At 40.8% G+C, this 16,162-nt stretch overlaps 1 protein-coding gene across 1 annotated transcript in view; it reads right to left on the bottom strand.

The window, feature by feature from the left end:
- The window catches only part of MSANTD3 (Myb/SANT DNA binding domain containing 3), a 32,776-nt gene extending 25,748 nt beyond the window's left edge, over positions 1-7,028 (bottom strand). The window contains exons 1-2 of the mRNA XM_006064062.4: positions 6,929-7,028; positions 6,778-6,845 (exon numbers count right to left, since the gene is read on the bottom strand). The gene's annotated coding sequence lies outside the window, so the exon portion shown is untranslated. The remainder of the gene's footprint in view (positions 1-6,777; positions 6,846-6,928) is intronic.
- Between the last annotated feature and the right edge of the window lie 9,134 nt (positions 7,029-16,162).

Here is a 16,162-nt window from a genome sequence, read left to right as displayed (position 1 = left end):
CCGCCCGCCGCCTGCGGGTCCGCAGGCGCCGAGGAGGGCGGGAGCGCGGCCCCGCGCAGTCCCCACCTCCCCGAGACGCGGTCGCTGACCTCCCCCGAGGTTTGGGGCGGGGTGCAGGGGCTCTCCCGCCTATCCACCCCTCTCCCTCCTGCCCGACGTCCTTGTGCTGATTGAGTTCCGTCTTCCCACCTTGGCGGACGAGCTCCTGAAGGGCCTGAAAAACTGTTTCATTTCCACGAACAACAAAAGAATGCATTTGTCGCCAGGGACTTGGCGGCCATGGGCAGGAATCGGCTCAGTCCATGCCCCCTGTCTGACAAAGGCCCCCTTTTCTTTCGGAACACCCTGCTACTTAAGTAGCCAACCCTCCTTTGCTGGGTTCATCACGGAGTTTTGCTTTATTTTGTAATTTGCGGGATGTGTCTCCCCCTAGGCTGTGCGCTCCCGGGGCAGAGACTGTTCCCTCTGCAGCCCAAACCTGGTTCAGACGCTGTGTGCTGAGTAAGTGGGAATTTCTGCACGAACAAATGAATGCACAACATATGCAACTGTAGGACAAGGCACCTTTTATCGTGCCCCCGCAAGGATTCCAAGCTCGGAAGGGTGGGGAGGATTGAACTTTCTCTTGTTCTTATTACACGAGTGAAATACACATAACATAAAAATAACTTTAAAGTCAACAATCCAGTGGCATTTATGACAATGCAGTGTAAAGCAACCACACCATCTCTATCTAGTTCTGAAACAGATTCATCACTCCAAAAGGGAACCCCCTCCCCACACATGAAGCAGTCACTCCCTATCCCTTGGTCTCCTCAACTCAGAGTAACCACTAATTTATTTTTTCTCTCTGAATTTGGCTATTCTGGACATTCCGTATCAATGTAATCATACAACAGGTAGTCTTTTGTGCCTGGCTTCTTTCACTTAGCATGACATTTTCAAGGTTCACCCTCCTTGTAGCGTGTGTCCTACTTCATTTCTTTTTATGGCTAAATAATATTCCATTGTATGTATACCACAATGTGTTTATACATATATCTGTTGAGGGATGTTTGTGTTATTTCCACCCTCTGTGAATACTGCTGCTCTGAATGTGCCTATATCAATGTATTTGTCTATGTTTTCAGTTCTTTGGAGTATATACCTAGGAGTAGGATTGCTGGGTCATATGGTAATTCTGTTTAACTCTATGCTGCTGCTGCTGCTAAGTCGCTTCAGTCCTGTCCAACTCTGTGTCACCCCACTGACAGCAGCCCACCAGGCTCCCCTGTCCCTGGGATTCTCTATGAGGAACTGCCAAAAAAAATTCCCATAGTGGCTAAATGAATGATTTTACGTTCCCACCAGCAATATATGCAATGTATGAGGGTTCCAAATTTGCCATTACCTCACCAACACTTGCTGTTTTTTTTTTAATTCCTTGGATATATGTGAAGCTATCTCCACCCTTCTAGCTCCCATGACCCACAGAGTCACCTTGCTCAGAAAGTGAGAGGCTGAGCCAGGTCTTTTGACTGCAAAGAAACACCCAAACACTTCTAGCGGTCAGAAGCACTAATAAAAATAAAGACCCTTACTATAATGTAGAGGTATATTCCCTGTTCATTATTTTAACAATAATCTTTCAGGTGTCCAAGTAGATCTGAAATTGTCCAGAGAACTTAGAAACTAAGACCACCCCTAGGGAGATGCTATCTGGAAACAAACTGTGTGACATCTGCCTCACTGGAACTCAAGGCAGTACAGTATAGTTCAGATACTGAAATCTCAGAACTTCTGAAGTATGTTGCTAGTTAATGACAATAATGTACCAAGATTTTTTAAATTGAGACTTCCCTGGAAAATGTTGTCATTGCTGAGTCACTAAGTTGTGTCCGATTCTTTCAGACCCCATGGGTTGCAGCACCCATGGCCAGGCTTCCCTGTCCTTCACTATCTCCCACAGTTTGCTCAAACTCATTTCTGTCCAATCAGTGATGCCATCCAGCCATCTCATCCTCTGTTGCCTCTTCTCTTCATACCCTCAATCTTTCCCAGCATCAGGGTCTTTTCCAATGAGTTGGTTCTTTGCATCAGGTGGCCAAAGTATGGGAGCTTCAGCTTCAGCATCAGTCCTTCCAATAAATATTCTGGGTTGATTTCCTTCAGGATTGACTGTTTCGCTCTCCTTGTTGTCCAAGGGACTCTCAAGAGTCTTCTCCAGTACCACAGTTCGAAAGCATTAATTCTTCAGTGCTCAGCCTTCAGTGCCATAAAGGTCCAATTCTCACATCTGTATATGACTCCAGGAAAAACCATAGCTTTGACTAAATGGACCTTTGTCGGTAAAGTGATGTCTCTGGTTTCTAATACGTTGTCTAGGTTTGTCATAGCTTTTCTTCCAAGCAGCAAGCATCTTTTAATTTCATGGCTGCACTCATCATCCGCAGTGATTTTGGAGTCCAAGAAAATAAAGTCTGCCACTGTTTCCACTTTTTCCCCATCTATTGGCTATGAAGTGATGGGACTGGATGCCATGATCTTCGTTTTTTTAATGTTGAGTTTTAAGCCACTCTCCTCTTTCACCTTCATCAAGAGGCTCTTTAGTTCCTCTTCACTTTCTGCCATTAGGGTGGTGTCATCTGCATGTCTGAGGTTGTTGATATTTCTCCTGGCAATCTGGATTTCAACTTGTGATTCATCCAACCAGGCATTTCACATGATGTACTCTGCAGCAGAACAGATTAAGAAGAGGTGGCAAGATACACAAAACTAGACCAAAAAAGGTCTTAATAACCTGGATAACCCGATGGTGTGGTCACTCAAGTAGAGCCAGACATCCTGGAATGTGAAGTCAGTGGGCCTTAAGAAGCATTACTACAAAGAAAACTAGTGCAGGTGATGGAATTCCAGCAGAACTATTTCAAATCCTAAAAGATGATGCTGTTAGAGTGCTCCACTCAATATGCCAACAAATTTGGAAAACTCAGCAGTGGCCACAGGACTGGAAAAGGTCAGTTTTCATTCAAATCCCAAAGAAAGACAAGGCTAAAGAATGTTCAAACCAAGAACTTCCAGATGTACAAGCTGGATTTAGAAAAGGCAGAAGAACTAGAGATCCAACATTAGTTGGATCATAGAAAAAGGTAGAGAATTCCAGAAAAAAATCTACTTCTGTTTCATTGACCACAGGAAAGCTTTCAACTGTGTGGTTCACAACAAACTGTGGAAAATTCTTCAAGAGATGAGAACATCAGTTCACCTTACCTGTCTGACTCCTGAGAAACATGTATACAGGTCAAGAAGCATACAGTTAGAACTGGACAACAGACTGGTTCAAAACTGGGCAAGGAGTACGTCAATGCTGTATATTGTCATCCTGCTTATTTAACTTATATGCAGAGTACATCAGGTGACATGCCTGGTTGGATGAATCACAAGTTGAAATCCAGATTGCCAGGAGAAATATCAACAACCTCAGACATGCAGATGACACCACCCTAATGGCAGAAAGTGAAGAGGAACTAAAGAGCCTCTTGATGAAGGTGAAAGAGGAGAGTGCCTTAAAACTCAACATTAAAAAAACGAAGATCATGGCATCCAGTCCCATCACTTCATAGCCAATAGATGGGGGAAAAGTGGAAACAGTGGCAGACTTTATTTTCTTGGACTCCAAAATCACTGCAGATGATGAGTGCAGCCATGAAATTAAAAGATGCTTGCTGCTTGGAAGAACAGCTATGACAAACCTAGACAACGTATTAGAAACCAGAGACATCACTTTACCGACAAAGGTCCATTTAGTCAAAGCTATGGTTTTTCCTGGAGTCATGTACAGATGTGAGAATTGGACCTTTATGGCACTGAAGGCTGAGCACTGAAGAATTAATGCTTTCGAACTGTGGTACTGGAGAAGACTCTTGAGAGTCCCTTGGACAACAAGGAGAGCGAAACAGTCAATCCTGAAGGAAATCAACCCAGAATATTTATTGGAAGGACTGATGCTGAAGCTGAAGCTCCCATACTTTGGCCACCTGATGCAAAGAACCAACTCATTGGAAAAGACCCTGATGCTGGGAAAGATTGAGGGTATGAAGAGAAGAGGCAACAGAGGATGAGATGGCTGGATGGCATCACTGATTGGACAGAAATGAGTTTGAGCAAACTGTGGGAGATAGTGAGGGACAGGAAAGCCTGCTGTGCTGCAGTCTATGGGGTCATGAATAGCTGGACATGACTGAGCACCTGAAAAACAACAATAGATTGGAGGGGCCAGCAGCTTTAGAATTTTTAAAAATGTGGTTCTAGGAATCAAGAGAAATACTATTTGCACATATGGAAAAGGAGGAATGAAAAAGAGTTTACTGAAGCACTACTGTAAAAAAAGTGAAAATTTAACATCTATTAATACAAAAATGATTAAACTATGGAATAGCCACAGTGTAGAAAATCATATTTCACTGACTTCAGGACATCATGAATGATAAACACCATTATTTTATGTATCACTAAAAAAGAAAAAAGTGCTCCTAATTAAACTATGACAAAAAAGTTTTCTTAACACTTATAATTTTTATTTTATATTTATTCAAAAAGCCACATGAAACTTAAGACATGAATTTTTAATTCCATGTCATCCTCATGCATACATTAAAGTAAGAGTATTCATCAAATAAATTGATTAAAACATATATAAATCTTCTTCTTGGAGTCAGAACATTCTGAGTCATATGTAGACTCAGAATCATTAATATTCCAGGCTGCTAACATCCATTCTGCAAGTTTTGAAGCATATCCAGCAGGCAATGACAATTACATCACTACTACTGCCTAGATGATGGCAAGTGTAAGATGCAAACCAATTTTAGAGATAATAACATATGAATGAAAGAGTATGCCTTAGAATAATGAAAAAAGGGTATTATGCAGCAGCTAAAGGAGCCAAGGAAATTTCATACAGGCCACCTCGGAAAGTATTAATTCATTCATACTGCCAAGGAAAATTAGCAAGTTGCCAAAAATATATAGTGTGAATTTATTTTCGGAAAAGCAAAACCAACCTCTATATTTCTGCAGCAGGCACTGAAAACTTGTTTAGCCCAAAGATATTCACCGCTCACTTTTACTATGTCGTTCTGTACTTTGCTGTTGTTCAATCACTAAGTCGTGTCCGATTCTTTGCACCCCTTGGACTGTAGCACATCAGGCTTCCCTGTCCTTCACTATCTCCCAGAGTTTGCTCAAACTCAAATCCACTGAGTTGGTGATGCTGTCCAAGTATCTCATCCTCTGTCATCCCCTTCTCCTCCTGCCCTCAATCCTTCCCAGCAGCAGGGTCTTTTCCAGTGAGTTGGCTCTTTGCATCAGGTGGCCAAAGTGTTGGAGTTTCAGCATCAGTCCTTCCAATGAATATTCAGGGTTGATTTCCTTTAGGATTGACTGGTTTGATCTCCTTGCTGTCCAAAGGACTCTCAGGAGTCTATATTCCCCATGCTCCCTACAGTGGAAGGATGGAGTCTTAACCACTTGACCACCAGACTCCCTTGTTGCAGGGTCATGTGATACAGTCTGGCCAATGAGTTGTAGGCAGATGTTCCAGTCGGCTTCCTTTCCTGAATTAAAATATAAAACTTCACAAGATAGCTTTTGTCCTTTCCTGTCCAATATATGGACTCAGTTTTAGAGAAGCAGCAATCACCTTGTGACCATGAGGACAAATGTGTGGATGGTGAAACCAAGACAGAAAGAGTCTGCTGGCTCTACACTACCTGCCCTTGGGTTTCCTTTCAAATGAGACTAAAAAACTGCTTTCTTTTGCTGGTTATTCAGTTGGCAGAATAAAGTTCTAACTGCTACAAATCAGTGTAGAGATAGATTTTTAAGTATCAGAGCAAAATGCACACTAAATTGATGAGTGGAGGTGGAAACAGAATTGGGAAGGGGACTTTCCCTTCATTTTCAGTTTTTGAATTTTTTACAACATAAAGGTATTCACATATTCCCCATTTAGCTTAAAAAATTATTTCTGTAAGATTTATGTCAGAAATGAAAGAGACTCTGACAAGAGACTCTTAAAATGGGGCAGCATCTCAGGCTGAGGTAAATGACTAAACCAAAGAAAGTTTTTCCACTGAGCTATCAGTTTACTCTTTGTTCAAAAAAGTTAATCTGGCTTGATTTATTTGTTCTTAGAGAAGGCAGACTGCTTCATAGTGAGTACCAGTTCCTTTTCTAAAAGTTCACAAACTACTTTTTTTTTTTTTAGGCAGTACTGCTTGGCTTGTGGGATCTTAGCTGCCCCATAAGGAATCAAACCTACAGCCTCATCAGTGAAAGGGTGGCATCCTAACCACTGCATAGCCAGGAAATTCTCCTCACAAAACTACCTTTGATACGATCCATCCTGGGTTTGTGTTGGTGCTCAGTAAAATTCAAGATTATTAGAGTCCATTTTTCAAGATCTACTTTTTTCTCCTTTCTAAAATCAGAGTATTTTCCAATTTCTAACTTCCTGTTACTTCTCAGGTTCTCTGATATTTTCCAAAGATTACCAGCATAACAACTGCATACAAAAGATCCTGGCACACAAAAAAACACATTATGATGATACTTAATGCTTCTAACATTGATGAGAGTAACAGCACTTAGCACTTATTGGGCGTTTCTGACAAACATTGTGCCAAGTACTTTACACACACTGTCTGATGTCATCTTCACAAAAGTCCTGTGAAGCCCACAACTATTACCAGGTCCACTTTACACAGGCAGACACTGAAGCTCGGGCAGGTAACTTACCCAAAGCCACGTAGGCACGCGGTGTCAGAACACTGGGACCTCCAAAGCATCAGCTCTTGAACACCGAGCTTAATTGAAAAAAAGGCAAAATCAGTAAAAATGTAAACTCACCAACAGATTGTCTTTGTGTACCCTGCAAACACCCACTAACCTGGCCCATCTCCTCTCTCCCGGGGGAGCTAGAGCTGACAGCCATCCAGATCCTTTCCGTATTTTCCTTATCACCTCAGTCTAAGCTCCTCAGGCTCCGCCCCTCCCCGGGCCGTAGCACCTTCTGCGCAAGCGCACTGTGGTCCGGAACTTGCCTACCTCTCCGCTCGTCCCCGAGGGCTACGGACCCGAGCAGAAGGAGCGCGCCGAGCGGGGCCGCGCCCAGAGGTGGGCGGGGCCTCCATGTGACTGGCGGAGACACGCGAGCCCAGGACTTGCGGAATGAATGGCGGGGATTATAAGGATTCTACTCGCTCGGGAGTTGCCACAAGAAGTTTCTATTGCACAAGTATTTCATCCACACATCTATTTATTCCAGAAATAGGTGTTAGTGGCTACTGAGTGCGGCTATCTACTTAGCACGAAGAATGTGCCCACAGGGCTCCCCAGCTTGAATAGATACTTGAGAACGTGCGGGAGCGGGGTTCCTTGAGCCTCACCCCCCAACCCCCAACACAGAATTCCTGTACTGCAGGAGGAAAAGCAGGGCCAGGTCAAGGGTTCAGATCTGCACCTACCTGGGAAATAGGTCCCGCTTGTCTCTAGGCTTGTCATTCCATGTTCTTCTCTTCTCCCAGTCACTTGTACTTATCCCAACCGCCCTTATGTCAGGGTCCTGTCAATTCTGCTTTCCAGAAGTTTACACTGTAGCGGGGTTAGAACACTGCAGCATGATACAGATGAGGAAAGGGGGCACTCAAAAGAGGAGTAAATAGCTAAGGATAGGTCTGTAGAAGGCAGACGATTAATCCTCATGCTGGTTAATCCTCACTGTGGTCCAAAGGAGCTAGATAATGATAGAACCAGTGTTCAAAATACTTGAGAAGTGTGGGCCCTCCGTCAGAGAGCTCACGATGTTTCAAGAAAGAAAGAGAGGGGCAGACAGTAGAATAAAAGAAATAAAGAGGTGGAAACAGGAGGCTGTGCTATTTACTAGGAGGAAACGAAATAAATAATGAATATAATTTTGTTTGCTTGCTTATTTGTATTTTTGTGATAGCTATTTTATTGCATTCCTATTTTCCCCAAAGTTGAGTCATTTCTTGAATCTGGAACAAACTGTGCTATTTTTGCATAAGTTCTTCTTTCCTCAAGGTCTGTCTCATGTCATTCCTCTGCCCTCCCTCTCAGATTTTCCTTTCCCTGCCTTCCACCTTCCTGTAATAATTGTTCAACAAATGCTAAATTTTAGAAATGGTTTCTGCTCTCAGTGTTCAGCTTCTAAAGCATCTTCTTTTATTTCTGGAGTCTACAGTCTTTAATTCACTAAAAAACAGTCAGCCCTTCTCCTTTTTCACTTTTTGGTTAATTATTATTAATTATTTTGTAACTTCCCAGTTCCAAAAAGCTTTTCTCCTAATTTCATCTTACAAGCAAGTGATCTAGTACACTCCTTGACACTGCCATCACCTCCAAACTGCTATATCCCGTATATATCAGTAAGTCTTGTCAGTTTCACATCCCTAAAATTTCTCAAACTTTTCTTTGTCTCACCATGTCTGTCCACGACCTTAGTTTAAGCATTCATCTGAATCTCTGGTATAACCACATCCATTTCATTTTTCCCTTACTGTTAATCCATTCTCCCCAGAGTAATTTTCTTGAGAAACAAAATCTAATCTGTCATTGGATGCCTAATACCTATCAATGGCTTACCTTTGCTTTAAGGATAAAAACCAAAATCCTTGGCAGGACGTACAATGCCCTGCCAAAATCTGCACTCTCTTTGATTCTATTCTCTCCTTTGTCTATTTCACCCACTGCCTTCTTTCAGTTCTTTGAATGTGCTCTCACCTCAGGGGACTTTGCACATGCTATTCTCTCTGCTTAGAATGTTCTTTTCCTTACTTGCAACATTACTTATTAGTCACATTTTTTCCAATATTACTGAGGAAAAATTGACAATATAGTTGTATGTACTTAAAGGGTAAAATGAGATTTGATCTATTTATCAAATGATTAGAATAATTACCAAGGTGAAGATAATTAATACATTCAACACCTCACACAACTCTTTTTTTTCAGGTAAGAATGCTTGTGATGTACTGTCTCAGTAATTTTCAAGTATATAATACCATATTATTAACTACAGTCAACATGCTTCCACATTCACACCAAGGGTTGTTATCTCTTGTCTTTTTTCTTATAGCCATTTAACCTGTGTGAGGTGATATCTCACTGTGATTTTGATTTTCATTTCCCTGATGCTTAGTGGTGTTGAGCATCTTTTCACTTTGACCATTATGTCTTCTTTGAACTGATCACATTCTAAACAACTGCACATTCTTTAGATTTCAGATTCAACATCACTTCTCAGGAGAACATTTCTCAGATTCCCAGTGCAGGTCATCACAGAGATAAACTCTGGCAAGCAAGCAAGAAAATGTATGTGCTTGGAATTCCATTTGCTCTTCTGGATCTACTTTTCGCTTTTCTTTGCTATGCATTATACCCAAGGGAGCCAACCTGTGCAGAACACACCAAAGTCTCCTTGGCCCCATGGCTTCTGACTGGGGAGAACAGTCTGAGTGGGGTGCATAGGCAAGAGCTCAGAATCAGGTGAGGTATTGTGGCTTTTATCCCCCTGCTTCCTCCTTTCGGGTCCCTGAAGACTAGCTGCTCCCTCAACCAAGTACTTACTAAGCTTCTGTCAAGCAGGAGTTTCTGCCAGCTTTCTTGATTTCCAGGTTCCCATAATTGCCCCTCCTTCCACCTGTCACCACTTCAGGCCCAAAGGTACCATCAGCAATGTGGTCACATACTCCATTATTACTTTTGGCTTCTTTAATCTCTGCCCACTCTTTTGTAAACAGATCTTGTGTTAAACACTCCTCAAATTACTGTCTCCAAGTGTGTCATCTGTTTCCCCTGGGGACCCTGATAAAGACATTGCCCCTGGGATTTTTCAGATAACTAAAATTTACATTATTAGTGTCAAAACCCTTCTTCTGGCCAAAAATAAGAGATTATCTAATCTATTGTATTTACAAAATGGAATGCTATTGGTTATTGAAAAATCATACTTTTGAAAAATGAAAACAGGATACAAAGGAATATACTGAATTTGATCTCAGTTTTATAAAACCAAAGATAATAAACTAAAACAAATGTGTGTAAAAAAAAATAAAACAAATGTGTGTGTATAAAAGAGTCAACATATATGTTGCCAAAATGGTAATAGCTCCTAAGAATGACAGGGTTGTTTTTTCTTTATGATTTTTCTATTTTTTCTCTGTTGTCTGCAATAATGCTACATTACCATGATGATGAAATATATATATATATATATGTTATTTAAAAACATTTTTTCTTGATCCAATACAAGTTATAAAAGTAATTAATCAATTAAAGTAAAAGTTAAATAAGACAATGAAAGTATATTGCCTAGCGTATGTGCCTATTAGTTGGCACAGAGGAGGCATTCAATATGTCAAAATAGTTTCTTATTACAAATCATGTTTTACATACCTCTCTGCCTTATGAAACTAAATACAGAGAATAGAAATTAGCTTTTTTTGAATGACTTGGGATATTAGTCATTATACTGTACTTTAATATTATAGCATGATGCTCTGAGCTCAGTTCAATCCTATCATTTAGCATATAAAGTGAAGTGAAGTCTCTCAGTCGTGTCCGACTCTTTGCGACCCCATAGACTGTAGCCTACCAGGCTCCTCCCTCCATGGGATTCTCCAGGCAAGAGTACTGGAGTGTGTTGCCATTTCCTTCTCCAATTAAGGAAATGTATAATACGGAATCATCCTCAGAGGGCTCAAATGACTTCGCTGAGGCCATGTACTGCTAATTAGTGCTCTCAGCTCACGCTCTCCTCCAAAGACTTCCTCCAAGACATCCTTCCTTCCCTCCAGAGAAATACTTCTTTTCCTGTATTTATCACTACCCACAACTTACTTAATACTATTACAAGCTTTTTGTTAAGTAATTATGTCTTTCTATCTTTATCATAGTACATCATGTACAATTTTTTCTCCTTTCCTCCTATTTTGGTTCTGGAAATGAAACTAATCTGGTAAAATGAGTGCTAGTGATAGAACACAGGAAAAGGACATCAGAAAGTTTCAAAAGAAAATTAACTTTAAAAAAGAATGAATGCCATCAGCTTTTAGAGATCATCAACACGTCTTGCACTCACCTTCAGAAATCACACAAATGGGACTTCCTGACAGTCCAGTGGTTAAGATTCTGTGCTTCCAATGCAGGGGCACAAGTTCAATCCCTGGTCAGGGCACTAAGATCCCACATGCCTTGTGGCCCAAAAAATTTCTTTTTAAGATTTTTTTAAAAAATAATTGAAAAAAAAAAAGAAATCACACAAATGTGTATTGTCTCTTTTTTTCCAACTCTTTATCCTAACGGTGTTTTGGTAATACATACTTTATATATGAAAAAATGAACAAATTTAAGTGTAAAGCTTATTGCATTTTGACAGATATACTTGTGCAACCAATGTCTAGATCAATATAAAGAAAAGACTTGTAAAAGAAGAAAGACAGAGAGCATTGCATTTCACCCACTTCTGCAAAGATTAACTTGCTGCAGTTGTTGACTGACAGTGCATTCTACTTCAGAGGAAATTAAGATGATAATGGGATGAAGCACTCTGTGCTTCAGACAGAAGAAATTAAAATGATAACAGGATGCTCTGTGCTTTGGACAAGCAGGGCCTTACGTGGTTAGATGTGTCTCAGGAAGAATTTTAGTGAATGAAGTTTCTTACAACTTTCCATGCATTGAAAAGCACCAAAATCATTAGCTCGATACATCCATTCTTGATGACTAACAGTAATCTGTTACCAAGATATATAATATACTTGACTGCATGTATTCCCCAGCCAAAAATCATATATAAATTAGTTTCCCCAGCTATCTCTTCAGAGCAGTTTCTCAGAGCTACTGAAAGGCTCTTACTCAGGTTATAGTCTTCAATAAGACCCTAAATTAAACTTAGCTCACAACTCTTGTATTGTGCAATTTTCTATCAATCTGTAGTCCTTCACCTCAGAAAATTCCATGTTTTTCTATGCCCTGAACCCTCCCTCCCCTGACTCCCTGCCATGGCACAACACAACCACTATTCTGATTTCTTAACTTGCTTTTGTCTGTTCTTGAACTTCCTATAAATGGAATCGTACAGTGTGTGCTGTTATATATATGAATTGTCCCTTCCTTTATATAGCTGTAGGATTCAACTGTATGAATATACCACAATTTCTTTGTCCATTCTTCTGTCAATAGACAGTGGGGGTGTTTCTAGTTTGGGTTATTATGAATAAAGCTGCTGTGAGTATTCCTGTATAAGTACAAATAAAGTGATGAATACTGAAAGTATAAAAAAGGTTTGTGGACATGGTAAAAGTTTCTTAAGACATTAAACTGCCTTTGAAATCTTTCATTGTTACTTTGATTAAGTAGATAACTATTGTTTCACAGCGAATGTAAGCTGGCACCAAACTGGAATTTGGTTTTCTCTCCCTGATGAAAAGAACAAAGTTTTCTTGGAATATGGCTTTTGATAACAGACTATGTAGATTTCTTTGCCTTTAAGTGATTCGTATTTGTTTTTTAAATCTTTTGTTACTTTGATAAAATGAATAAATATTATTTCACAAAGCTCTATGAAGGCTATGTCAAACATAGACAAAGCTCATTCTGCTTCTACAAAATTAACCCTTCATCAGGGAATTTAAAATGGATAAATAATGGCTGTAAACCAAACAGCTGGGGCTATGGGAAATCCAATATGGCTGCTTGGCTTTTCCTGGCACCCTGACAAACCTCACTTTTATTTGATAGGATAAGGCTTTTCCTGGCTTCAGGGTTAGTCTCTCACAGTGGAGAAAAAATGGTTCAACTATGTTTTCTACAATCTGCAGTGATCAAGGCACCCACTTTACTGGACAAACCATACAAGCATTACAGTTTTCATGACTTTTTGTCTGACATACTGCTGGTTTTTAATCTTTGTTTTCAGATATAAAGAGGCTCTTCTCCTCAAGTTACTGATGGTTTAAAGCAACTTAGTAATTTACACCTGTGGGTAAAATTATAGCTTTTTTCTCTCTGTCTTGTCCTTCCAGAAATTGGAGACACTGGGTTCTGAACAGATTTATCAGGTAAATAAAAAGACTGTCTCCCAATATATACAGAAATCTCAAAGTATACTGCTGCTGCTGCTGCTGCTAAGTCGCTTCAGTTGTGTCCAACTCTGTGTGACCCCATAGAGGGCAGCCCACCAGGCTCTCCCACCCCTGGGATTCTCCAGGCAAGAACACTGGAGTGGGTTGCCATTTCCTTCTCCAATGCATGAAAGTGAAAAGTGAAAGTGAAGCCACTCAGTCGTGTCCAACTCCATGAACTGCAGCCTACCAGGCTCCTCTGCCCATGGGATTTTCCAGGCAAGAGTACTGGAGTGGGGTGCCATTGCCTTCTCCCAAAGTATACAGGGGACGTCTAAAAGAAAAATTCACCTCGATAAAAACTGATGTCAGTCCTATGGCATCTATAGTCAATGGACCAAACTTACTTTAGAAGGGAAATTAGTTTTCACTATATTTAATAAAAATGGGGATAATTGTAGAAAAATATTATGTTTCACTGAATACTAAGTTCTAGTTTTGTTAATTAAGATCTGTATTTACTAAGACTCATTTATGAGATAGCTCCTTGTGGCTATGTTAAATTGCTAAGAGGTTTAATTAAGTTATTGAAAAGGACACTCTGAGTTTGTTTCTAAAGTGAACTTGCTCAGTCGTGTCCGACTCTTTGCAACCCTCTGGACTGTAGCCCGCCGGCTCCTCTGTCCACGGGATTCTCCAGGCAAGAATACTGGAGTGGGTTGCCATTTCCTTCTCCAGGGGATCTTCCCAACCCAGGGATCGAACCCAAGTCTCCCGCATGGCAGGCAGGTGCTTTATCCTCTGAGCCACTGGGGAACACAGTTTGTTTCTCTGAGTTTGTTTCTAAAGCTTATCTTTAAAGCCTATCTTATCTCTAAACCAATCTTTGAATAAAGATCAGATCCTTCAAGATCTACAACCAGGAGATTAACAGCAGGCTATAGTCATGTAACAAACTAAGTCAGATGACGTGGAAATATCACGGGGCTATATCTAATGGAAGTTCTTAAGTTCTTACTTATGATTTTACTATTAGTGCTAACTGTATTGTTTTCTACATTGCCTGTTTCAAAAATTGTCCCTTACATTATCAATTGTGTGACTGAGCCACTGATATAATGATGGTATACAGTTCCATATGAAATCCATAATTGTAGCAATGTGACTCTCTATATTAGAAGAAGCAACAAGAGGAAATATTTTCCTGGACCAAGAGGCTAGTAAGACAGGTGTGGTCCAGAGACTTTTGTTACTCACAGGGCCTAGTCCAGTAATATCACACTGGGTGGCCTATCAGTGAAATCTTTGACAGACCTGGGAATGAGCCTTCCCAGCACCATGGGACAAGATGGTCATGAAATGCCTCAGTTCAGTTCAGTCGCTCAGTCGTGTCCGACTCTTTGCGACCCCGTGAATTACAGCACGCCAGGCCTCCCTGTCCATCACCAACTCCCAGAGTTCACTCAAACCCATGTCCATAGAGTCGGTGATGCCATGCAGCCATCTCATCCTCTGTCGTCCCCTTCTCCTGCTGTCCCCAAGTCCCTCCCAGCATCAGGGTCTTTTCCAATGAGTTTTAGAACTAACACCCCAAAAAGATGTCCTTTTCATTATAGGGGACTGGAATGCAAAAGTAGGAAGTCAAGAAACACCTGGAGTAACAGGCATATTTGGCCTTGGAGTACGGAATGAAGCAGGGCAAAGGCTAATAGAGTTTTGCCAAGAGAACACACTGGTCATAACAAACACTCTCTCCCAACAACACAAGAGAAGACTCTACACATGGACATCACCAGATGGTCAACACCGAAATCAGATCGCAGCCAAAGATGGAGAAGCTCTATACAGTCAGCAAAAACAAGACCAGGAGCTGACTGTGGCTCAGATCATGAAACGCCCCAAACAATGGTCAAACTCATGGCCATAATGGGGCCCTGCTGACTGGAAACTGGCACTTGCCAACTTCCTCTACAAATATTAAATCATGGACATTATAGCTGCTGACCTTTAACATCCCCTGAAAGGAGTTCAGAGTAGAAATCAGAAATTATGCAGTCACTCTGTGCTCTTGGCAAAATGGACAAAACAGGCCTATCTATGGAACAGATAGTTCGATATTTTCAGGTAAAAATTTTCTTGAGCCCAAATTCTTGCATCTTCTCATACCTAGAAAAACACTAAAGTTGTTAACGGTCACAACTACAATGGCTTATACGTTAATACCACAGTAAGAGGCTAAAGCCTACTTGCACAAACCTGGACAGCTGGCTGCCTGGCTATACGTTTACATAATGCACCTGTCTACATTGGGTTTGAGACACATTCTCCTAAAAAAAAATGATGAGATTTATTTTGTCTGTTAAAATGCAAGTTGTCACTCTTTCAACTACTTCTGAGAACTGGGTTTGCTATACCCACATTCAAAATGTATGTGACCACACCAAATGGCTCCATTCTTACAGACAGGGCAACCCAAGTGTTGACTCTGTCTAGACCAGGATCAAATTTCCTGCCAAATGTAACCTGATTCTTATTCTTGCTTGGACTGCTGCTTATAATAATTCTTTTACTGATTTTTGGTCTCTGCCTTTTAAATCTACTTGTCTAGTTTGTTCTTCCTAAATGATGCAATGGCTTCCCAGACAAAGTAACAGTGATGTAGAGATTCTGGTCACTCTTCAAGATGGACTCCCCTGATGTTCCACTCTGGTCATAGATCCAATCTTGATTTGGGAATTATAGTTTCCCAAAATTCAGAGACTATTGGGAATGTGTAGTCTGTGGGCCTAACCTGGTGGAAAACTACTTTAGTAGTTATTTTTACTATTTGCACCCTGTATCTTTAATTGTCTAATGAATTTTGCATCTAAGCAGCTTGAGGCATTTAAGTTGCTAATGATTGTTCATGCTCCTGCAATTCCTACTGCCTCCTCTAGCTATTACTTGGGGCCCCTGGATCAGAAACACTAAATAAAAGGGTAAGAAGAGTATGTTGCTTCAGCAACTTAGGGCCAACGCCCCTCGCCAACACAGAGCAG

The sequence above is a fragment of the Bubalus bubalis genome, chromosome 3 (assembly GCF_019923935.1).
Source record: "Bubalus bubalis isolate 160015118507 breed Murrah chromosome 3, NDDB_SH_1, whole genome shotgun sequence".
Taxonomy (NCBI): domain Eukaryota; kingdom Metazoa; phylum Chordata; class Mammalia; order Artiodactyla; family Bovidae; genus Bubalus; species Bubalus bubalis.
Note: the sequence above shows the minus strand (reverse complement) of the source record. Positions and strands in the feature narration are given on the sequence as shown.